The sequence below is a fragment of the Cinclus cinclus genome, chromosome 18, assembly GCF_963662255.1.
Source record: "Cinclus cinclus chromosome 18, bCinCin1.1, whole genome shotgun sequence".
In the NCBI taxonomy this organism is placed as follows: domain Eukaryota; kingdom Metazoa; phylum Chordata; class Aves; order Passeriformes; family Cinclidae; genus Cinclus; species Cinclus cinclus.
Genome location: NC_085063.1, coordinates 1,024,858 through 1,050,307, shown reverse-complemented (window position 1 = coordinate 1,050,307; position 25,450 = coordinate 1,024,858). Strand labels below are relative to the sequence as shown.

Here is a 25,450-nt window from a genome sequence, read left to right as displayed (position 1 = left end):
GCTTCTGCTCATTTTGCCTTTTTCTCTGAATTCTTTTGACTTTCCCTTTTTAAGGCCAGTTGATGAGTGCTTTGCCCCTGCACTGCACTGCAAACCAGTGGTCACTTCTTGCCCCTTCAGGGAGTCCTGGCTGCTGCTCTGCCCATGACCCGCGCCTGTGCTTTATTCCTCTTTCCTAAAATGCAGCATCCCCAGGGCCCTGTGGGGGCAGGGCTGGCTGGGTGCAGAAAAGACTCCATTTCTTCTTGTGCTTCAGACTGTTTTGTCCAGCACTTCTCTGGAAGAAAGGATGCTTGGATAGCTTGTTCCCCTTGCACCTATTAAAGACTCCTCTGCAAAGGAAGTCAGGCCCTCTTTGGTCCTTGTACTAGGAGCAAGGCCCTCTCCAGACTGGAGACAGCTTCCAAGGACAAGAAGCATCCATTGCTCCAATAGGCAGATCCTCAGTTGCTTCTGAAGGCATTCCTGAGTTGGCTGAGTCAATTCTGCCAAGCTGCCTTCTCCCCCCTCTTTGCCCTCACAAGGCACCCAAGTTCTTCTGGCTGAAGAGCAGGATCTTCTGTCCCTGGATCCCTTACCTGCAGAGCTAAAAGAAATCCAGCATTTTGCTGGTTTGTTTCTGTTCTTTTCAGAGCACAGCACCTTTCCGACAGGGCCACAGGCAGATTGGGAATGTTCATGTAACACTGCCTGTTGTAATGGAGGAGGGACCAAAGGGCTGCAGAGCCAGAAAAGCCAACAATCCTGGGGGTCCTGGCAGAGTCCCAGCAGCTTCTGATAGGCCCCTGTGCCTCCTGGCAAATCTCACACTGCTCTCCGTGGTCCATCACCCTGGCACACCTGCTGTGGGAGCTGTTGCAGCAGGAGGTGGCCATGCAATGCTGGATGACAGCCACTTGCCCAGATGGCCACCTGCCTTGAGGCTCGCTGTAGACTGCAGCAGGTCCCAGGTACACTTCCTTTCCCATTCCAAACCATGACATTCCAGTAATAAAACAATTTCTCCCCTTTCCCAGTGCCCAAAGACAGGGATGCAGAGATGTGAGCAAGCACACCAGCAACGCGTCCTAGAGCAACGCTGCCTTGGGAGCCGCTGTCACACCTGGGTCAACCTGTTTGAGGCTTCCCATGGAAATGTAGCATTTTGACTTTGTTATTGAATATTTGGGGTCACGTTTGACCTTCTCTTGAAATGTCTGCTGCTTGCTCTTCACACAGGACTTGCAATTTGTCCATGTCTTTGTTTTTCATTGCTTGGGTTTGATTTAGGCAGCTTTCCCTCTCTTTTCCTTTTTTATGTCCTTGCATCTCTTAAAGCACTGCAGCATGGCCATCTGTGGAGAGAGGGATTGGGAAGGAACAGCTGTGTCTCTGGGTCCCAGAGTCACTCCCCAAGCCACCCTTCTTCTGCAGAAAGTGGTGTGGAAGTTGGTCTCTGCAGCTGATGGAGAGTCTCTGGGCTACTGTGTAGTGGGGGAGAAGAGGAGGAGCCCTGGTTGTGAGCCCAGGCTGTGAACAGTGCTTAGACTTTTCCAGGAATGAAAAGGCTCCCTCACACTGGAGACAGCCCTTGAGCTTGCAAGGACCCAACTTCGGAACGCATTCTCATCTGCTATGTTGACACGTGTGAAAGTTGTTCCTCCTGCTGGGGAAGGGACTGAGCATTGTCCCAGGGTGCTGGGAGAGGAGCTGCAACCCAGGCATCACATCTGAAACTGCTGTGAACAAGGGAGAGCCTTGTGTCTCACAGGGCTGCCTGGCAGAGCAGAGATGGTGAGGAGCTCAGAAGATCCTGCTGAATGGGAAGAGAAGCCATGAGTCAAGCCCTGGCTGCCCACCAAGGCTGGGTACAGCCAGCAGCACCAGCTCTTGCTCTGCTGTGGGGTGCAGCCAGGCTGTGCACTGCCTGGGCAGCAGCCACACAGGCAGAGGGGCATCCCCACACTGTCCTGGGCTCTCCTCACCTCCCTCTTCAAAACATGACCTGCACCCAATTGCCAGGGTGCTGCCCCTCATCTGGGGGGACTGGCTGCACAGCTGGAGCCCAGGTTCCCACTGGGTCTGAGCTCTGTGCCAGGAGCAGCTGTCAGGAACACCAGTCCCACTGACAGGGGGATGGGAGGCAGGAAGGCTGTGCCACACACCTGCTGGATTGAGCATCGCTTCCTCAGCCTCTCAGGCTGATGTACCTGTTGGGGCACAAAGCTGCTGGATTTGTCTGGGTGAGGGAATTACAGGATTTGTAGGTGGTCAAGGGCTATTTACTGTTAAAACTTATAACCTTCTGTGTTCTTTAAAACCAAACCCAAAGCATTGTGTACATGTGGAGGGGTGATTGTAGGAGTACCATGACGCCATTCCTCTGCTGTTGGTGTGTTGCTGTTTTAGGGTGGGGTTCTCTGGGCTGTGGAGGCAGCAGACACCCATCCCAGGATCTCATGTGATGTGCCCTCTGTGAGCAGTTGTCCCCAGTGCCATCAGGGAAGCCAAGAGAAGGAAGGTTTGCTGCACCCCTGGCCTTGGTAGGTCCTCCATCCCCACAGAGCTTTGAGTGGGAGTCCCCCCTCCAGGACCATCAAGGACAGCTGTAACCAAGGCAGAAGCACCACAGTTTTCTGTCCTTCCCCTGTTGCCTGACCAGATTCCTCACAGGGACGTTCACTGCCATGTCACTAAGAAGCCAGAGGACAGTGGGCTGGGTCTGGCCCACAGGTTCCCTTCTGGAGCATTTCTGAGAGATGTGACTGCAGCCAGCATTTCTAAGTCAGTGAAGAATTCTTCAAGTGAAATGTTTTTCTGGGTGGAGGTCCCCAAGTCTGTTTCTGCTGTTCCTGACCCTGCATCTGCTGTTGAGAGGGCTTAGCTGGAGCCATGGGAAAAGTCCCACTACATGCTTCAGCCTCAGCTATGGGGTGTCTTCTGGGGGGGCTGGTCTGTGGCTGACTCTGGGTGCATGGGAACAGTTGGAGCCTCTTGGGAATCTGATTCCTCCTTCTCATGGAAATGGGCAGTACTGGGACAGTGCAAAGCAAGGTCTCAATTGCCATGACAGCAGCCAGCCTGGAGCTCAGCAGGGAGGGTGTCTGTGCCTGCCCCAGCAGAGCACAGCTGCCTGCCCTCGCCTTCCTCTGCTTTTCATGGCAATCACAAGCACTTTCAAAAGAGAAAAGCACCCTACAAATGGTCTAGGAGGGCTGGGAGCTTAGGGCAGCTGCTGCCTACAGGGTGTGCCCATGGGTGCAATAAGGGTATTGGTGGAGGGAGCCAGGAGAGGAGGGGAACCTCCTCATCCTTCAGGAGGTTCCTCACTCATCCTCCAGGAGATCTCCTCAATGCAGAGAGGGAAAAACAGGAGGGCTGCAGCTTGGCTCCCTTCTTCCAGCCCAGTCTTTCCCTCTGGGGCCTTTGGCTCACTCGTCCTTGAAGGGGGGTATGGGAACAATACTGTGGAGGGAGTGTGATTATGATAACAAAAGCTTTTTTGCACTTTCATTCATTTTGCACTCTTACTTAATTTCTTTTTTTTTTCTGTGTTTTTTGGTATTAGCACCTCCTCTCGGTGTTCTCATAATGAAAATCTTTCTGTTGTAGCCAGTGCAGCTATTCCGGAACTGTGTGTCCTGAATGTAAAGAGATTGAAAGCCTCTATATATATAAATTTATAGTGGTACAAATCTAAATTTATATATATATAGATGATGGTGTGGTGTGTTTTGTCAGTGTTTTAAAATAATAAACAAATGTGAGCAACAGAGGCCTGTGAAGCAGGAGTGGTCACTGTGCTGTGGGGCCAGTCACTGCACTGCAGGAGTCAGTACAGCGATCACTGCAGGGGTCAGTGCCGTGGTCACTGCAGCGATCAGTGCAGTGGTCAGTGCAGCAGTCAGTGCAGCGGTCACTACTGCAGGGGTCAGTGCAGCAGTCACTGAAGCGGTCAGTGCAGCGGTCACTACTGCAGGGGTCAGTGCAGCAGTCACTGAAGCGGTCAGTGCAGCGGTCACTACTGCAGGGGTCAGTACAGCGGTCACTGCAGCGGTCAGTGCAGTGGTCACTACTGCAGGGGTCAGTACAGCGGTCAGTGCAGCGGTCAGTGCAGCGGTCACTACTGCAGCGATCAGTGCAGTGGTCAGTGCAGCAGTCAGTGCAGCGGTCACTACTGCAGGGGTCAGTACAGCGGTCACTGCAGCGGTCAGTGCAGTGGTCACTACTGCAGGGGTCAGTACAGCGGTCACTGCAGCAGTCAGTGCAGCGGTCACTACTGCAGCGATCAGTGCAGTGGTCAGTGCAGCAGTCAGTGCAGCGGTCACTACTGCAGGGGTCAGTACAGCGGTCACTGCAGCGGTCAGTGCAGTGGTCACTACTGCAGGGGTCAGTACAGCGGTCACTGCAGCGGTCGGTACAGCGGTCAGTGACCCCATCCTTCTGTGTGTCCCTGGGAGTTCCACCACCCGCCCGCCCCGTGAGACCCCTTAGGCAGCCAGGACAGGGACAGGGACAGGGACAGGGACAGGGACAGGGACAGGGACCGAGGCCGAGACCGGGACAGGGACGGGAACCACGACTGGGACAGGAATCGGGAAAGGGATGGTGACAGGTGCGGTTTATTTATCTGCCCGGCGGAGCAGAGCTGCCTGCGGGGAGGGCCTGGCTCCTCCAGCCCCGGCTCCTCCAGACCCGGCTCCGCGCAGCCTCCGCCGTGATGAGCCCCAGCAGGAGCAGCAGCCCGGCCGCCAGCGCCAGTCGCACGGCGTTGCACAGCGTGTAATCTGCAGGGGCAGAAGGGACCGTCACTGGGAGGAACCCACCGGGAGTTCCCCGTCCTCCCATGGGGGCAGCAGGGCGGCACACAGGGCAAGCAGACACCCCAGGGAGCTCCTGGGCAAAAGATGCACAAGGGGAAGTTCATAGGGAGCAAAGGGAGCCCGAGGGGGCCCCCAGCTGCACCTCCCACATCCCTGTCCTTTGGGACACACCCTACTCACAGCCTCTCACCTGTGACCCCACCCAGTGACACCAAAGATGGGAAAGAGGGAAGAAACATGGAGCTGGCCCTCAGAAGCCACTGCCAGCGAGATGGTGACACTGAGCTGTGACAAGACATATGACTATCCCTGGGGCTGGGAGGTGCAGGGAGAGGTGCTCTCTGACTCTTATCCCCACCTGTCAGCCCAGCAACCCTGTATCTATAGGGTCTCTAGGTCATCTCTAGGGTCTCTGAGGAACTGTCCAGGCTCAAACACAGCTGAAGGAAGCTGGAACCCTCTGCTCAGACCCCTCGTGCAGTTGCTTTCCTGCTCTAAATCATCTTTTCTAGTTCCCCCAGGATGTGACAGATTGCAGGGCAGAGAGTAGAGTAGGATGTGGCTGGTCTCACCTCTCACCACCAAGTCCAGGGTGTTGCTGACAGCAGACCATTCTCTCGAAGTATTCATGGTGTAACACTGGCAGCTGTAGCAGCCACTGTCACCTTTCTGCACGCCGGAGAGGCTGTAGTCACCTTGTTCCCCTGAGAGGAGCTGGGCTCGGATTTGGCCCTCCAGGTACAGGTAACAGCCAGTGCTGGGCTGTGTGGTGGTGCAGTGGAACATCACATCAGCTCCTGCAGTCACCTTGTGCCCAGGCAGGACAGAGAGGTCGGGTCTGGGGAGACGGAGCTCTGTGGGGACAGGAGAGGGAATGAGAAGGTGCAGAGGGCTTTGGCATGGTGCCAGGAGCACCAGGATCCCTCTGAAGCCACCAACTGGCTCAAGCAGAGGTGAAGGTGGTCCCCACCTCTCCAAGCCAGGGAAGAGGAGGAAGATCTCTGCCCATCATGGAAATAGCCATGGGCATCACTGTGTGCCCTGGGGCATTACTCCACAAGAGGGGAAAACACATTCCTCACCTTCCACAGAGACTTCCAATTCATCACTTCGAGCCAGCACAGTGCCTCCCTCCAGGTAATGGCAGTGGTAGGTACCCCTGTCCTTGTAGGTGGCATTAGAGATGGAGAACTCAGCCCTGCTGCCACTCTGCTCCAGGGCATGGACCCGGTGGCTGCCCTTGTACAGCACGAAGCTCCCATAGCTGCGCTGGCAAATGCAGCAGATGGTGGTGGAACCTCCTGGTGGGATCACCCCAGGTGGCTTCAGGAAGATGGAGATTGTGGGGGCACCTGCACAGGGAGAGAGTTGCTGCCAGACAGACAGGGAGCCCTCACAGCTGCTCTGGGAGCCCAGGGCTCCCCCCAGGCCCTGTGTCCACACAAGGGTCAATTTTGTTCCAGGGGGCTGTGGAAGAGCCCTGGGACATAGGTGGGCCCAGAGATGTGTCCAAACTCCCCATCTACCTCCATCAAGATACTCACTTGGTGTAGCCTCGCTCTGTGCCACCAGCCAAGCACCTGCAGGAGAAGCAGGGATGTGACATCTCTGTGGGGTGTGTGGACACCTCCTGTTGCCCTTTGGGAATCCCCACAGCCTCTGGCACTCACCGAAGGCCAGCACATGGGTCACAGGCAGCATCACGTCCCTCTTGGCTCCCTCTGTATTCTGCTCAAGCAGGGCTTCTTCAGAGGAAGGCTTTGGCCACAGGCACTGAGCAGCAGTGTGGCTTCTTGTGACTCCTTGATATGACCTCGTTGCCACAAGACACCTTCTGTCCAACTGCTTGGGTTTGTCCAGCACGACTGCAGGGCTGGGATGATTGAACTGAGACAACAATGTCTCAGTCATATGCCCAGGGCTGGGCCCCTGTGATGACTTAGGATCCAACAGACCTTGGGGGAAAGGCTATCAGGACTTTTTGTTTCTCTTTCTTACATCCGGTCACTTGATGGGGAAATGGCTTCTTCTCTGTCTTATGAAATAGGGGATTGTTTTGCAACCACAAACCTGCAAGTTTGGTGGCTCAACAGAATGAAATAGGAGGGAAGTAATTTGACTTCCTTTTTTGGCCTTTTCAGGGGAAGCTGTGTCTTCCTGGCCTACAGTGTCTGTCATTGCAGGAGGGACAGCAACACCTCCTGCCCACAGGTCTGGGTGCATCCCATGGGGTTGGTCCATCCTCATCCATCCAGACCTCCCCCAGTCCCACACTGGAGCAGCCAATGGTCCTTACTCAAGACAGCTGCTCTCTTCTACCTCCCCCCTGGAGCCAGGTGCACCTCAGCTGCACCTTCTCTGGGCTGGCCAGTGAAGTACACAGAGCTCCCTCCGGCAATAACGAAGGGTTAATGAAACAGGGGAAGTCGCTTGCACCGATGGATGTGGGAGAAGGGAACGGATGGATTCTGGCACTGGGGTTGTGTGAGACATGTTCAAGGGTCCTACTCTGAAGGTGGCAGCATCTGTAGCTCCCTTCTTCCCAGCACATCCTATCCCCTCTGTCTGCAACCCCTGCCACAACTGGGCCCTGCAGGAAAAACAGGGAAGGCTCAGGCCTGGGTAGGTGGGAGTTATATGGGTGTAAACCAGGGGAAAAAGGCAAAGGTGGACTTCTTCCAGACCCTTTTCTACCCTTTTCTTTCTTCCCCCTTCAGCCTCTTTGGTCTCCCTCGGAGATCCCATGGGCAAGAAGTTTTGGCAGCGGAGTGCCCTATGGCCTCTCCTGTTCTGGGCACCTCATCTGGACCTCTCTCCTGTCTAACCACGCTTTGCCTCCCCCAGCCTCAACTGATTCTTGGCACTGATGCCTTACTAATTTAGCTTTTTATATTTTTCATATATTTGTAACCCTGCAATTATTTAATGTATAACTCTAAACTCCATATACAGTGCTATTTACTGCTTCCCCGTTTTGGTCAGACACAACAAATCCCCTCCAGGCCTGAGAATCAAGGACACCTCACTGCCTCAGGCCCCCAAAGATGGAAACAAAAGTGAGGTGGGGGGGAGCAAACTTGGGGTAAATTACTTCATTACCTGAACCTGTAATTGGAAGATTAACACCCAATATGCAAGCAGACCAAACTTATAAAAGTTATAAAAGTGTGAAAACCCATGACCCATCATCCATTTTTGGGTGTAGTCCCAAATTTTGTCTGCCCAAAATGTACCTAAATGCCCTTCAATAAACATCATTGCTTATCATTCCCTTAGTTTTGTCTGGTTTCTGTTTTCAGGTAGTCCCAAAAAGGCATCAGCCTCTCCTTGGGGAATGTCCTTTAAATCCCATTTGTCTCCACAGCCCCCACTGGCCACACCAAACTACTCTGGGCTCACCAGTGCCCAGTGGAGAACAAACCCTGGCCATTCTGTGGCTCTGGCCTGGCTCACACTGTCCAGGATGATGTTCGTGGTATCACTGTGGGCCGATTCATGGTCACAGCAGAATCCTTGCTCCGCTCTCACATCCCTCAGCCTGAGACCAACCCCTGGGTGCACATCCAGGGCATGGGACCATGTGTTATAGATGACAATATAATATTGGCTTTTGCATTCATGGATTAGCTTTTTGCATCACAAGTATTTTGATATGGTACAATTTATACTTACTTTTAACTGCTTTTGTATAGTATAATCTGTCAATTTATGTATACACTGTATAGTTTATATGAACAGTAGTGTGATAAATACATCGTAGGCTTTAGCAAAATATTAAAATAGAGGCTAAAATATCTTTGTGTAACTAACTTAGAGAATGGTGTAAAGCAATTATTTTTCATGCATGTCCTGGTTTGAAAGACAGGTGTTTGCTAAGGAAAGCAGGAGCTTCCCTTTGGACTGAAAAAAATGTGATTCTTCTGATTATTATAATTTTGGAATTAAGGGAGCTCTCAGGCAAAGATATGGGGAGAGGAATAACAGTTCTTTACTAGTATATCTAACAAGACAAACAAGAACAACAACAGCTATGAAATTACCCACAAACAGAACAGTAACTCAGTCCCAGTGTTTTTTGGCTGCAGGCACCTTTTCCCTGAGCTGCAGTTCCCGGTGCTGGGGGCGGGCAGGTCCCGCAGAGCTGCAGGAGGGCTGGGGGTGATGGCAGCGCTGTCCCAGGGGGAGAGAGAGATGGAGAGAGAGCCCTCTGCTCATGGTGTCGGTCCTGGTGCTCAGCAGAGTGCTGGATGGTGGTAGTTCATGGCGAGAAGACAGCCGGGCAGGGTACGATAGTGGTTTCCTGATGCTGGGATGGGACAGAGAGGCAGGAGGCGGCGATCGTCCTTCTCATCCGAACTCCGCGGGGGAAATGGGCCGAGGCCCGGCCTTCCGCTTCCTCTTCTGGCTGTTTGAATCTCGCGGGGTTCCCCTCTTCCCTCCCCTCCCCTCCCCCTTGTCACCAGGACCCAGTCAACAGGTATCTTAGCATGACAATGGGGAAAATTCCACAGAGGGAAAAGGGAAAGAACCAACCCCCAACAATACATCAGCAGACTGGCCTCTCCAAGTGATAACAAAACAGTGACAGAAACCAGAGCATAAGCATTTGGGAAGGATTTATCCACTCCTCACTATCAAGGAGAGTGAAACAACAAGATAGGAACACAGGAAGAAATAAAACATATTGACCTAACCTATAGCATGTCCTGCAGACAAGTCAGAAGTTAAAACCAAACAAGAGAGTTACTAGAACATCAAAATCTTAAAAGAATATTTGAATAATTGTATAAACTCATGAATATGCTTGTACCCCAGCAATGTGACAGTATATAGAGAATTATGTTTTACATTAAAGATGTGTTCTTTGGCTAGTTGCCAAAAACACCCCAGTATTGGATATGCTTGTCCCTAGTTTTATCCCTTGTTAAACTTCTAAAATTCTGAATTGTGAACTTGATTTTTCACACATGGGAAGAGCTTTCTCCCTCCATCTCCACTGTTAAGAGCCGGGTTTCACCCCCAGCTACAGCTACACCTCCCTCTACTTCCCAAAAGCAGCTCCTCAGCAGCTGCATTGCTTTCAAGACAAGGCTGCTGCAAGTCTTAGCTCATCAGCAAGCAAAATGTCCCCAGGCAAGGAATCAATATCCCCAGCATTCCTGATCCCAGCCTGTAATAAAAGCAACATAAAAATTGATCATTAAAATAAAAGGACTACCAAGAGTTCAATAAAATAGCAAAGAATAGAACCGGATCTGAGAGGGCACAAGTCATGCACCCGTAGTCCACAAGAATGTCTTGATTAGTTTGAGCTGAGTTAATTAACCATACTTAAGTATCCATTGTTCAATGTGTAAAAAGGATCTACTGATAAGGCAGAGGTTCATAGGTCAAGATACGTCTGCCGGGAAGAGGAGTCTTCTTCATTCCAACGACCACCGGAGAGCAAAGTACGACCCCTATCAACAGGCAGTGCCAGCGCAGACACGATTGCAAAAGGGACACGTACAGCAGAAACAAGGGGTATAAAACCCAAAGGACTGAGAGAGGAAAGTGCGCGCCGTTGGTGGAGCGCTAACTCCCGGCCGCCCAGCGCTGCTTTTGCTTGTTACCGCTTGCTTAATAAATTCCACTTGTTGATGTACAATTGGCTCTGAGTCAGTGTGTGACAAACACTTATAACACAGCCGGTTTAGCCCTTTCTACCACTGGAGGATCTCACCTTGGAATCACAGGATATGCTGACTTGGAAGGGACCCATCAGGATCATCCAGGCAAACTCCTGGCTACAGTGTAAATATGTGCAACAGTAAGATCTTCTCTCTTTTTTTGGACCTGAACGAAACCATTCTCACATATTTCCCTTTCAGTCATCTACCTTCCCCAGTTTAATTCTGCAGCCTCAGATCACTGGCTAGAGCAGAAGTATGTCCATACTAGAAAAAAACAGGAACGGATAAAAAAATACAAGCTGTTTCCAGCCATGCAAATATCACAAGAAACCACCCCTGCTGCTGAAATCCAGCTGCTGTTGCAGTGCTGCCAGTCAGCAAAGCAGACTCCAGCAATGATCTTCTTCATTGGTGGGACCATCATGTTGGTGGTCCCACCCTAGTCTATGTCTCCCCATAGCCCTGCAGGCCTTGGCTGTCACTTGGATTCTCCCTGGTGAAGATGGAGGTATTAATCACAAACTCTAAACACATGCAGAAGCATCTTCAGACAAGCTGAGCATGAAACAAACTCTCTGTACCTGCCTACCTGCCTGTTCACACACCACCCCCTGAGCGTGCAGCCTTGTCTTCCAGAGAGCAGCAAGAACCAGTCTGAAGCAGACTTTCCAGGAAAGATGGCTTTAGAAATGTCAGGGCAGGCTTCACATTGTCTTAGACCTGCCTCTGCTGAAGAGAAGCAGCAAACTCGGGCTCCCAAGACAAGCAGCATCAACCCACAGTTCACTGAAGTACACCCAAAATTCAACACAGTGCAATGTTGACTATAATTTGTGCTGCAGACATTTTTACATTTTAACCATTAAGCTAAGCCACAAATGGTTTTGTACCTGTCACACAAATTTTAGAATTTTGGTTAAAAAAGCCAAAAACTTGGAAAATAGTGCTGTTCAAGAAGACAAATGCAAAGAAATTCCTAAGGTTAAATTTTAAAAGTATTTTATGTAAATTATATTATCTTCCTTTTTTGGTTAATTTTTCACACTTTAAACTATGCATTAATTCAAATACTGTGATGAAAGCGTCATCTTGAATTATAAAATAGTAAAATATTCCTCTTGAAAATATCAACAGGAAAACATTTTTTCCACCTGAGTTGTTTCAGATTAGTTCAGAATAATAAGAACTTATTCTTTCTTACAAGCAGGTATTATTGGTTTTTCAGTGAATCTGTATTTTCCAAAAGAGAAAAAAATAGTAAAAATTATAATGTCTTGTATAGACTTGTTTTCGGTTCTCCTTCCTTTTCTTTTGATCTGCCCATTTTTACCTTTAATTTTCAGTTTCAATTTTTCAAATTTTTCCTTAACTCTGACAGCCAAGATGCTGGAGAATAAATGTCTAATTAGATCCCTCCCTCCGTGTCCCTCATCTCCAAACACCAGTGTTTGTCCTGGCTGTGCTGCATCCAGAGAGAACTCCAAGGAAGGCTTTGCTCCAGACGTGCAAAACTATTCCAAACAACCCAGGAAGTGCCTCAGCTTGCTCTGTCCACCCCTCAGCCGAGCACATGAGAAAAAATAGGGACGAGAAGGGTCAGTTTTATTTCAACTATCAAGAGAAGGACTCATTTTATGCACCTTCTGTTATGGCATAATCCCAGACAACAACTGAGCCCCACACACGATCCCCAGTGGGACGGCAGAGAGAATCAAATGGTCAAAGTGATGAAAAACCCCTTGTGGTTTGAGATAAAGTGGTTTCATAAGGGAAACAAAAGCTGTGCATGCAAGCAAAGCAAACCAAGGGATTCATTCCCCACTTCCCACTGGCAGGTGCAGCCATCCCCAGGACAATCTGACTCCATCACAGTAACAGTGGCTTGAGAAGACAATGCCATCACCCAAACACCCCCCTTTTCTTCCCCAGCATTCCCTGTGAGCACAATGCCATCCTCTGGCACAGCAGCAGCTGTGTCCCACTGTCCCCCAGAGCTCCTGGCGCTGCTGCAGGACCCATCCCCATCCCTGCAGAGGGAAACATGGAGCATAGGCCTATGGCTATCTGCAGTCCTACCACAGTTCTGAGGGTCACAGGAATATGAGGGTCCTGGAGAAGTGTGAATCTGCCTGGAGAGGAGTCAAAGCCATGGAGCACTGAGCTGCACGCCCTTGCACTCAGGAACAAGGGCAAAGAAGGAAGAGGTGAGTAGGCTTCCCTGCAGAGGTGTCCCACTGTATCCCCTGACATATGTCCTGTGTTTGCCCCAGGTCACCATGTCCTACAGGTTCCTTCTTTACACATTCCAAGTGGTCTCATGTCTTTGTGGTCTTTTTGCCTGCAGTCTGCAGTCCAAGTAGCCTCAATGTGGTGCCCTTGTGATGTAGTGTGGTCTCCACATGGTCTGTAACAATCCATGGGGCTGAAATTTGTTTTATGTGATCAATGCAGTGAACTCCATATTGTCCCATGATCCATTTACCACCCCAGGACAGTTGAGGCGTTTATGAAGGCCAGTCTTAGTCAGGAGACCAGGCCTGATGGCCCTGGGCCCATAGCAGCATCCCCACATATTCACATACCACATCCCTGTAGCCACATCCCCATGTATTTATTCCCATACCATGTCCCTGTAGGTGTATCCCTACACATTTCCATACTATATCCCTATAGCCATATCCCCAGGTATTCCCATACCCCACCCATATAGGTGTATCCCCATGTATTCCAACACCCCATCCACACATCCACATTCCCATATCCCTGCCCCTTAGCCAAGCTCCCAACCCGGTTTCCCCTGCCACCTTTCATGTCTCCTTGCTCCTCCCTGCCTCTATTTTTGAAAAAAAATATTTTAAAAAGCACATTTCCCGATCTTTGCGTGCGCAACGGGGAGTTGAAACTCTTGGTCCAGGAGGCAGGATGAGGGCAAACCGGGGCACCGAGCACCGGCGGCCCCGAGCCAACAGCAGCAGGAGCTCGGGACAGAAGTCAGGGCGCTCCCCACAGTGCCCATCACAGCCCTCAAGCAGCCAAAGGCGTGAGCGGGTCTGGGGGTGTCACTGGGGTCTGTGGGTTCTGGGTTTAGGGTTTTGCGTTCTGGGGGTCACAGGGGGCTATTGGTGGGGCAGAGGGCTCAAGGGGTGGTGGAGAGAACTGGAGTAACTGAGGGAGGTGGGGACTGCAGCAGTCAGGGCTCACAGGGAGGGGTTTTCCGGGGCTGCTGGATGTCTTGGTTTTGACTGGGAGAGAGAGAATTTTCTCCCCAGAAGGTGCTCCAGCTCTGTTTGGGATTCAGAGTGAGAACAATGTTCGTAACACACTGAGTTGGAGCCCCGTCAAGTTCACTCCAAGTCAAAGACTTTTCAGTGTGCCACGCTCTGCCAGCAAGGGAGGAGCATGGCCAGGAGACCCGACCCCAACTGGCCAGAGGGATATTCTGGACCACAGAACCTCTTGCCCAGTACAGAAACTGGGATACCTTGGCCAGGAGCCACCAATCCCTGCTGGGGGATGGGTGGGGCACTGGTCAGTGAATGATGAGACTATTGGGCATTGCTGGTTTCTCTGCGCTTTATTACATTCTCTCTCCTTCCTTTTGCTGTTCTTAGTAGTAGTATCAGCAGTAATGTCAATATATTTAGTCTTGTTTCAGTTATTTAACTATTCTTATCTCCCCTCAGAGATTTTACCAGAGACTGTGTGGGACTGAGCTCCTGTCTGGGGTTAAACCACGACAGTCAATTTTGGTGCTCAACTGGGGCACAAGGTGTTGAGACAGCAATAGATCTGAGCAGAGCGTGTTAAAACAAAGTTATAAGCATCTCTCGTATTTATTTAATAGCTGTGGGTCACAGTTTGCTCTCAGAGTTCCTGCCTGTGCGCTCACAAGTACATTTATAAAACCCTTTCTGGTGTGTGTGGTCCGTGGGAATATTCATCCTCCCTGGCTCTGGACTAAGGTTCTCATTCTGTTGTGGTTGGTAACACCAGGCTGTGGTACGAGAGAACGGCTGGAGCTGGATCGACGCTGCCGGCTGTGCTCAGCATTGCGCCCCCGCTGGGCTTCGGGAGCCATCCAGTGGGAGCTGTCAATAATTACACCTTTAGGCTTTTCTCCTGCGAGAGCCAAGCCATGAGACAAACATTCCAGCGTGGTCTTGCCTTTCGTCTTTCCTTTTGCCTTTCCTTTTCTCAACATTCTGTGGTTACCCAAACTCTGAGGGCAGTTTAAACCCTGCCCGCAGTTCATCCCACAAAACCACTCGCTGTTCCCAGTGGGGAAGAATAGAAAAGAAAAGGTAAAACCTCTGAACTGACACAAGAACAGTATAATAATTGAAACAAAACTAAATATATTGATATTCCTGCTGCTACTAATAGTAATGAAGGAGAGAGAACGGAAGAAAACGTGAGAGAAACCAGCAATGCCACACTCATCACTCACTGACCAATACTCCACCCATCCCCCAGCAGCAATCGGTGGCTCCTGGCCAAGGTCTCCCAGTTTCTGTACTGGACAAGAGGTTCTGTGGTCCAGAATATCCCTCTGGCTAGTTGGGGTCGGGTCTCCTGGCCATGCTCCTCCCTTGCTGGCAGAGCATGGCACACTGAAAAGTCCTTGACTGGGCTCCAACTCAAACATCAGTGTGTTACCAACACTGTTCTCACTCTAAATCCTGAACACAGGCCTGGACTCACTTCTGGGAAAAAAATTAACTCTCTCCCAGCCAAAACTGGGGCACTGGAGCATCCCAGGAAGAGCTGGGGGTTTGGAGAAGTATGGTTGTTGTCCTTGGAGGTGATTGTTTCAGTGGGTCGTGGAAGGGGACAGGGTCCTTCACCCTTTCCAAGGAGAGGCACATCCTGTAGGATCGAAGGGAGACATGGGGATCCTGGTTACAGAGCCTCCCCCACACCTTCTCTTCCTCTCTCTGCTTCACAGGGAGACCTTCTGCCAGCAGGTACCCATCTTCCATGACTTCCTTGACAGCATCCTGCAGAAGTACCCAGATTGGGGCAGGTCCTCATGGTCAGACCCCCAGGGAACCCACCCATCTGGGATCTCCTGCCCAGCAGGGCAGACTTACCGCAGGCAGTGGAACTAATCCCTGTCCGGCACCAGTCCCAGGACCTTGGTGCCCAGCTGGGAGAGAGGATTGATTGTCTTCTCAGGGCTTGAGGGGCCCAGGTGACCAGGCATGGATCCTTAATTCCAGGAGCTGGTGCAGAACACAGAGTGCCAGTGCTAACAAAAAGTGTTTGTGTCTCACAAGAGGGAGTTTGACATCACTGGAGGGGGACTGGAGGGCACCCAGGGTGAGAGGCACTGCTGGCGCTGCAAGAAACTGAATGGAGCCTGGAGTGGCACTGGCAGGTGCTGGGAGATACTGGGGGAACTGGAACTGGTGAGGGGTTCTGGGATGTGCTGGGATCACTGAAGGTGCTGGGAGGACTCAGGGGTACTGAGGGAGGTTGTGTGGGACTGGAGTTTGTGGGAACACTGTGAATGACAGTTCCCCCTCCATGTCCCAATTCCCTCCTAACCCTCACCGCCAGGCCCAGCTCTCCTGGCCTACCACGACGCCAAGATGTTGCCCCAGGACTGGACAGGGATTCAGCACCCAGGAATGTTACACAAGCAGGAGGACCCCCACACTGTGGGGTGCTTGGCTTGGGCTTCACTTCTGTCTACCACCTCACCTGTGAGTGGCACTGGAAGCCTCAGCTGGGACTGAACTGAGGATGTGGGTTTTACTGGAGGCACTGAACTACAGGTGCTGGGGAGAACTGGGGTGCACTGGGGATCCACAAAATGGAGGGCTATGTCTGAAGTGAGGAAACCCGAAGCATCAGGAGGCTGGGGGGAGGCTGGCTGGCAATGGAGGGCAGGGCTAGAGGGACAAACTGAGGGAGGACTGGTGAATTAGGTTTAAGCTTTGAATCATGGGAGGAACTGTGGGGATAAACTTGAGGCCATTGGGTGGGCATTTGGGGCACTGACAGGTTGGGATGATCTGGGAAGACAGTGGTGTCCATGTCATCTCTGTGGCCCCATGGTTCCCATGTCTCCAGACCGGCCAGGTGTGCTGAGCCCCCCACACATGGGGGTGCTGGACCCCAGATACCAGGTGCTGCCTGGTGCTGGCAAGTGCTGGGACATCTCTGAGGTCCAGGACCTTCCTGGCCTTTTCAAGCCCTTCTGGGCCAGGCTGGAAGCTGTAAGACAACACTGTGCCTCAGCCCAGGACCCCCTGTTCTGCTTCTCCCTCTGCCCCAACCCTCAGAAATTGCTGCAGGGGTCTCCGATCCTGAGCGCATCTGCAACCTCATCCAGACCTTCCTCACAGAGGTCCCTCTTACCTTCCTCTACCTCCACCATGTCTGCTGTGTGGTCCTGCACCGTGTGGCCCTGATGGGGTCCAGATACTCATGGGAACACTTGTGGCATCCCCTCAGCCTTTCCCTGACACAGTGCCATCCAGGGAGCTGTCCCTGGAGATGCTGCCAGACACAGCCACCTCTGCAGAGGATACAACACCTCTGGCCACACTGCAGCAAAAGGACACCCGAGACTTGGGGGCCCTGGGGATCCCTCAAATTGGGCAGCCATCAAACAGCCCTCAGCCTGTGAGGAGGAATCCAGGACCATGTGGCACCACCAGGTTTTGGTGTGTCAGGGTGATGAGTTGCTGGAATTGTTTCACCAGAACACACAGGCAGGACTCCATCCTCCACCTCCCATGGCCCTTCCCCTTGCCCCTCCCAAAGATGGCAAGTTGGTGCCATGTCTGGATGCTGAGAAGGGGCAGACTTTCTTGCCACTTTGCCATGCTGGTCATCTCAGGGCTGCCAATCCACCTGCATGGGACCTTCTCAAATCTCTCAAATTCCAAATGTTGAGAGCATCATCTCAAATCACAACGGGTTGTGGGACCCAGTGCAGCAATGGAACCGGGTGCTACTCCACATTGCCCTGCTGATGGCCTGGCTTCGGGCATTGGACCATCTCTGTGCCATGCACAAGGCAGTCAAGTTGAAGAATTATGAATATAATCTCTTCTGGTCAGATATTAGCACTGCCCATTACCCCTTTACAGAGGCCATGACTGATTTCTACCAGGCAGTGGCAGCCAGGAGTGGCCCCAGGCTCTTTTCTGCTGGCCACTCCTGGTGCTTGCTGCAGTACACCTGCTTCCTGCACTAGGTTGTGGAGAGAAACCCTAGGCTGGGTACTGAGACACAGTGAGTCTTTGCCACCACTGTGCCCCATCCCCAGTTGGCTGTGGCCTTGCCTGGGAAGGTGCAGGGCCTTGGGAAGGTGCTGGATGCTGGAACCTATGACTGGAACCACTTTCTCTGTGAGTTTGTGCTTCTTCCCAACTTGACAAACCTCCCGCTGTTGACTGAAACCCACTGCTTTTCCCTGCACTGGATATCTCATGAGGATGTGGACAAAGTACTGCAGACAGTGCCCTGCATCCCTGTCACCCCTTGTGGCCACCTGCAGTTCATCAATTGCCTGGTACATCCCAGAGGCTGTGCTGCCACTTTATATGATCCTGAGGATGGCTGCTTCCCCACTGGGAGTGCCTTCCTTTCCATGGAGAGACTAAGCCAGCTGGAGAGTCTGGACATGGTGAAGAACACCATGGCTCTGCCACACCTGCTGGAGAGGGCAAAGACCTTGCAGCTTGTCTGGACCAAGAATCATGCCCAGGGCTGCCAGAGGGCTGCCTGCATCCTTGAGTTACTTCAGGATGCAGTGAAAAGATAGCAAACAACACCCTGTGGGCCACTTTCCAGACCTTGCCCTTCCTCCCTGCTGCACTGCCCACTGGTGACCATGTGCTGCTGCCAGCTGCCAGCTCCACCATCACCTCCATGCCCTGCTAGTGGTCATCCACCCTATCTTGGCTCCTTAAGTGCTGGGGGAAAACTTCAGCCTCTCCAAGGAGGTAGTATCCTTCTTGGGGCTGGACCAGCAGATACCATCAGCTCCAGTCCTTAAGCAGCTGCAGGTACTCAGCTGTAACTCCAGCACTCTCCCTTTCGAGACCCTGCAGGACAGCACTAACTGTTACTGCAAGCCCCTCACCATGCTGCTCTGGGAACATCACTTCAGCTGGGATGAGGTGGCTTCTGCAGTGGCCCAAGGGAAGCCCTTCACCTTGGTGGGCTCCTGTTTTGTGCCAGTCACAGCTGTGCCCAAGACACTGTCATTTGAGGCTGTCCCATACCTTCATCAGCTCCAAGAGCAGTACAAAGCCCTACAGAGAGCTCTGGGAGTGTGTGGGGCTGCCCCACATGTTCGCCTGGGATGATTATGCCTGAGTGCTCTGCACCCTGGCAGAGACACATATTGGACAGCTGCTGCCTGCCGCAGAGGTGGATCTGGCCCTGAGGCTGGTGTCCTGTGGCTTGATGGAAGATGGCAACCAGCCTGCCAGACACAGCAACTCTTTCTGCCTGATGAAGAGGGCATTTTGTGCCCGCAGGACAAGCTTCATTTCAATGATGTGCCATGCATATTGTTGGACAGAGATGTCCTGCCATGCCATAAACAGCTGTCCCAAGATGCAGCCCTGCTCTGTGGGATGGCCACCACACACCACTGAGTACTGGAAAGAATGAACTCATCACTGATCACCTGAGCCTCTGGGTGCAGCCATTTGGTGCCCATGAAGATTTGCCAACACAGCTGAAAAACATCTTGAAGGAGTATTCAGTGCCCATCCTTGATATGGTAAAGGAGGTGCCCCAGAATGTGGACGATGCTGGTGTGGGCCTCATGCACTTCGTGTGGGACCACCTGCAGCACCCAGCAAAGGCCACTTCTAGTGAGAAATGGAACATCTTTTAGCACCCTGCCATCTGCATCTACAGTGACTGTCCCTTCCAGCAGCAGGATATTGAAAGCATTCAGAGTCTGGGGGTAGGTGGCAAGCAAGACTGGCAAGATGTCACAAATATAGGCTTGGCTTCAACAATTTACCACTTTACCCTCTGCCCAGCCTTTCTGACCAAAGACAGTTCCGTGTGTGTCTTTGATTCTCTATTTCATGCCCACAGTCACAACTGAGAAGCCTGGTAGCACATTTGCTGTTGACACTGAAATCACAAAGAATTTTCTAGACATTTATGACACCTTCTTACCATCCTTCTTCACCCTGAAACAGGGTGTCCTTTCCTGGCTGCCGCTCCACACTGCAACTGAGGCTCTGACATGGTCATGAGAGACCAAGACCTCAAGAGCATGGAAGAAGCACTGGCTAAGGAAGGTGAGGACTTGGTGCTCTTCCTCTGGCATGTCCACACTGTGGTCTTCTCTGAGATCCACCCAGGTGGGAAAGAGTTGGTGGAGAAGCTGCGAGTGACCACAGAGCTCACAGGTGGTGATGCAAAGCAGGATTTTCAAGCAAGATTAAGCCAAGCCATGGATGGGAACAGCCCCACCCCTCTCTCCTACATCATGAAAGTCAAAAATAGCAGGGCCAAGACCACAGGTGTGTGGAGGGTGATCTCCCATACTGGGGTGCAGGAGAGGGCTGAGGAGTCTCTGGTGTTCAAATGGGTGCCCTATGGGGCTGTGGCTGCCTGCCTGGAGCCTCTGAACTGAGTCACTGGCAGAGCCTTCTGCACCCTCCCACTGCCCTTGATCACTGAGCTGCCTGTGCACATCAATGCCAACTGCTCTGTGGATGTGGCCAGATGCAGTGTCAGATGGAACAAAGGCTGCACAGAGGCAACCTGGAAATACTTCTTGCTCTGGTGCTTGGTGGTTCCACTATACTGTTACTTTCTTACCAGGCAGAGAAAAGCCCCAGGGCCAGAAAAGCTTCATTACAGGCCCCTGAAACTCTACCAGCAGCATCTGGTCTCCCATTTCCTCCAGTTATTCCCTGTTATGAAAAGAGTGCTACCTGTCTTTCAGGACATGGTGAGAGAGGTCTACAACCGTCTCAGTCATGCATGCCTGCCCCTGGTGCCTGTGTGACCACGAGAAGTCACCTGGCAGCATGGTGACATTAACCTGGGCATCTCCAAGTGGAGGGGACATGCTAACAGAGCCATACTTCCTCGGGATGATGCCTGACCCAGAAGTCCAGAAAGTGCTACAGCAACTGAACATGAAACTGATTCCAGCATTCACCCACTTGCAGCAGATCCATGAGGAGTTCATTGAAGCCCAGGTGAATGCTGTTGTCTTAGGGCCAGCCTCTCTCCCATGCTTCCTCCAGGCCCTGGCTCTACCTGTGCCCTGCAAGCTATCTAAGACTCCTCTGAGGACCCCAGAGAGCTGCTTCTACTTGCTGCAATACTTAGCAGGATGGAGCAGGCACTCTTAAGGTATTCCCAAGGATCTGGGGCCAAGGCAGAACTGGAAGGCCTGCTCTTGCTGGCCACAGAAGATAGTTTTTCAAATGCTTTCAGCGTCCACCACACCATCTTTGAGAACTCCTTTGGCCACATCTTCCCCAAGCACAGCCACCATTTTGCCCAAAAGTGTATTCCTGCATGGATCCCACCTTGCTTTGTGAAGGAACTTGGCCTCCCAGAGGCCACACCATTCATCCAGAAAGCATTGGGTCAGTTGGAGTGGACCACAGAGGAAGAAATGTGGCTCAAGGGGCTGTGAATCTTCTTTGTCAGTGTGGTCCCCACCAGGACCTCAGATGTGAACATGGAGTCATTTATGGATCATCTCCAGGATATGGCAGTGCTGTCTATTCAGGGGAATAAGACAGACTTCAAGCACCTACTGTGACTATCCTCCCTCTCCAGGGTTTTTTTCAAGTGTCACTCCAAAGTGGAAAAGGTTCTGCACAAACCAGGCATCCCTGTGCTCCAGCAGTCCCTGCTGCCCTGTGGTTTTGCCTGATGTTTCCTGAAGCCAAGGGCACTGCACTCGCACATCCCAGGGCTGTAGTGGCCCATCTGGCAGACACAAGAGCTGATCTCTGCTGGGGGGATTTAGGGCATCAGGACAAGACAGCTCTGCTGAACTTTGTCCTGAAGGGAAAGCCAGATTCACATGTAGCAGCTCTGGCCCCTGTGTCTCTTCTGGAAGTTTGGGGGGGCTATGTAGATGTGGCTCCCTACTGCAAGGTGCTGTTGCTCCACAGAGTTCCTGGGGGTGCCCTTGTGTACCCAAGTGCTGTATGACCTGGACAAAGGTATGCTGCTTCTCACACCAAGCCCGATCCATGAATGGCTGGCTGAGGGTATGAAGTGGAAGTTCACAGGTGACCAAGAGCTCTTCATGACTGTGGTGCTCCCCTGGCTGTGCCAGCTCACATGGCAAAACTTCATGGAAGCTGTATTCTTGTTCTTTGTGCCGCAACCCATCTGTGGCACTCGGAATGTGGAGGCCATTGTGGCAGCTTTTCGGAGGTGGTCTTTATACCAGATGCCCACAGAACACTGCACCTGGCCACCTCCCTCTACCATGACATGCCCTCCTTCTGCACCCTGTGGCTTCAAAACTGCTTTGTGCCTAAATCTGTCTCTAAGGAGCTATGTCCTAATTGGGAAGCAGTGGATTTCTTCCTTGAGACAGGTGTCTGCAACAGCCTTTCTGTAGAGTATTTTGTGGCACTGGCTGAGGAGATAGAGCATGAAGACACTTGGGCTACCTGCCATGCTGTAGATCTGCTAGACCGAGAGCAGGAGATGCTCAAGTAACTTACAATCTTGTTGGGAAATCCTAAACCAGAGGATTTCCTGAGGAAAACTGCCTCAATCCAATTCCTGCCTCCACTGGATATTCCCACAAACTTGATGAACCTGCACTTTCCTTTTGCAGACTGCACTAAGGCCATGGCTCTGAAAGGCAACATTTCCTACGAAACATTTCAGCAAAAATGTGGCTGACCTTGTGTGGACATCAGCCACCATCATGACAAAATCCCTTAAACTTGAGAAGGGGTCCCTGAAGGCCATGGGAGTCCTTGTAGAGATACCCACTGCCCTGATGGAGGCCAAGCTGGATCATGTGTGCAGGACAGCCTGCTTGACACAACTGCAGGTAAGCACATGTGCCAGGGTGCTGCATAGCATGTACAGCTTCCTGCAGACCCATCTGAAGAAGGTGGACACAGAACACCTTGCTGAGCTGCCCGTGGTGCTGGCCAAGTCATGGGACATGGCCAGGCCATGCCAGGTGATGGCATCACTCCTGGACGAGGCTGACTTTTACCCCAACCTCCTCATGCCTCACCAACATGTGGCTGCCTTTGGAGATCTCCTGCAACACCTTGGTGTCCTCGTGGTTCCCACACTGACCCACTACAGTCATGTCATGGCCCAAATCTACCAGGAGAGCCATGGCAGTGGGACCCTTAGCAGTAGCCAGAAGAAGACGTCCCTGCTGGCCACACGGCATTTCTTCCAGCAGCTGCAGGAGGAACTGGAGCCCCCCGACTGCTGCGCTGTAGCTGAGCTGTACCTGCTGAGCGCTGCTGGCTGCCTGGAGCTGTCCCACAGACTGTGCTGTAAAACCTGCCACCACACCTGTGGCCATGGGTGCTCTCAGAGGTGACAGAGAAGCAGCTGGAGGAGGGTGGTCCACAGCCATGTCACTACAGCTCTCAGTGCACTGTGCAGGGGCATCTGCTGACCCTGTGGGTATCCCCGTGGTTTTAGGCTGGGACTGGAGTCCCTCCTGCAGCAGTGGTAGAGCCACAAGGCTATGATGGCAATGGAGGGGGTTGGTGGCTTTGCAGTGGAGCTGCTGAAAGTGCAGGGCTGCAAGGACATCCACACCGTGCTGGGCAGAGCTGGAGGGCAGAACCCAGTCACAGGTTATCCACGTGTGCCTGTCTGGTGCTGCCCAGTGGCTCCTCTACATCCAGCATGCAGAGATGGTGCTGAAGCTCCACCAGCTGAGGTTCATGGAGATGCTGGCACAGGAGATCAATAACATCCTGGGTGGGCAGCTGGTGGCACCCGCTTTGTCCGTGCTGCGTGAAATGCTGGTCTGCCAGGAGCCACAGGACATGGCCTTGGTTCTGGAGGAGAACAACGTTGGCACGGGTAGGTGCTGCACTAGAGCCAGAGAAAAGGCTACAGGAGGAGGCTGTGGCAGAAGAGAGGACTTGGAAGGATACCAGCCTGACAACCTTGAGGCTTCTGCATGGTGTCAGGCGGCCAAAGGTGTGGCCACAGCTCTGGGTCCAATACAAACCTGAGAGCACCACCTGGCACCATGGACAGGGATGTCACGGCTCCTGGCTGAGCAGTGAGGAGCTCATGGCCTGGACTCCGTCTGTCCCCAAGGCCCTGCGTTGTCTGCATCAGGCCACGAGTGACCTGCAGGCAGCCCACAAGGACATCTGGCACTGCTGCCCCAGCTGGGTGCTCTTCAAAGTGCACCAGGCCCTGGAGAAGGCACTGATGGTGGCTGTACTTTGCCCTGGCCAAGCCTTTGCCGGCCACAGGGGGCTGATGGGTATGGCCCAAAGGCTGGAGGTGGAGGAGCCGGAGCTGAGGGGCCTTGTCCTGGATGTGCAGTGGTTGTGTGACTGTGGCATGGATGGCAAGGCCACACAGTAGCCAAGCTACCATCCTTTCCCCATGAACCCCAGAGAGGCCTTCCCCAACGTGGATGCAGAGGAGGTCCTGAAGCAGGCACAAAAAGTGCTGGTGACATGGAAGGACCATGTGGGCACAAAGTGAGGAAGTCCCTACCCAGGGGCATGGCACCTGGGCCAAGGGACCACCAGGCGCCCACCAGTGACCCACCATGGCCCTGGTGTGGACTCAGCATGGACTTGCCATAGACCTGCCACAGGCAATTCCAGACTGTCAAGGCCTGGCAGGGGAGTTTTGGTGGCAGATGAGGGCCCAGACCACTGCACATCACAGGGTAGCCTGTGCCATTGGCATGTCTTGAATGAGCAGTAAATAAAGTGCAAAATAATTGCTGCAGTTCCTGTAGACTATTCACTGACAGTGGAGTCAGGGACATGGACAAGTCATGGGCAATGGGTGAGGAAGGTGGAGGTGGCAATGAAGGAGTTTGGAGAACTGTGGTGGGTCAATTTTGGCTAGCCAGTGCCCACTGAGCCACTCCATCACTTTCCCCTCTTTGACCCAAAAGGGGGAGAAAATGGGATAAAAATCCCATGGGTCAGGGAGGTCACTCACCAATTGCAGTCACAGTGAAAACAGACTCACCTTGGGGAAATTAATTTATTTGATAACCAACGAAACAGAGTAGGAAAATGAGAAATAAGAACAAATGTGACAGCACCTTCCCCTACCCTCCCTTCTTCCCAGGCTCAGCTTCACTCACAACTCTTTTACCTCCTCACCTTGAGAAGTGTGTGACATGGGGAATGTGGATTGCTGCCAGCTCATAACACTTGTCTCTGCTGCTCCTTTCTCCTGACAGTTTCCCTTCTCCACGGGAGACAGTCCTGCACCAACTTTTCCAACGTGGGTCCTTCCCACAGGCCGCAGTTCTCTGAGAACTGCTTCACAAGGTCCCTTTCCACAGGGTACAGTCCTTCAGGAACAGACTGCTCCAGGATCCTGCCAGCTCCTGCATGGACTCCTCTCCACACAGCACAGCCCCAGCCAGGAACCCACTCGAGCGTGGGCTCCTCCCAGGCTGCAGCTCCCTTCAGGGCATCCCCACCTGCTCTGCTCCTTGGTCCTTACATGGGACGCAGTGGGGATCTGCTCCTCTACTCACCACGGGCTATGGGTCAAAATCCTCCTCCCTATGGGCTGCACCACAGGCTGCAGGGGAATCTGCTCCAGCACCTCCTCCTTCCCTGGCCTTGGTGCCTGCAGGGCTGCTGCTCCCACATCTTCTCCCTCCTCCCTCCCAGCTGCTGTTGCACAGCAGCGTTGACCCCGTTTTTAATACCTGACCACGGAGGCCCTCCCCACATCTCTGGTTGGCTCAGCCTTAGCCAGTGGTGGGTCAGTCCTGGAGCCCTCTGGAGCCAGCTCTGCCCAACATGGGGA

At 52.5% G+C, this 25,450-nt stretch overlaps 1 pseudogene; it reads left to right on the top strand.

Annotated features, from left to right (window-relative positions):
- Positions 1–16,906: 16,906 nt before the first annotated feature.
- Positions 16,907–24,151, top strand: LOC134051526 (sacsin-like; annotated as a pseudogene).
- The last annotated feature ends 1,299 nt before the right edge of the window (positions 24,152–25,450 follow it).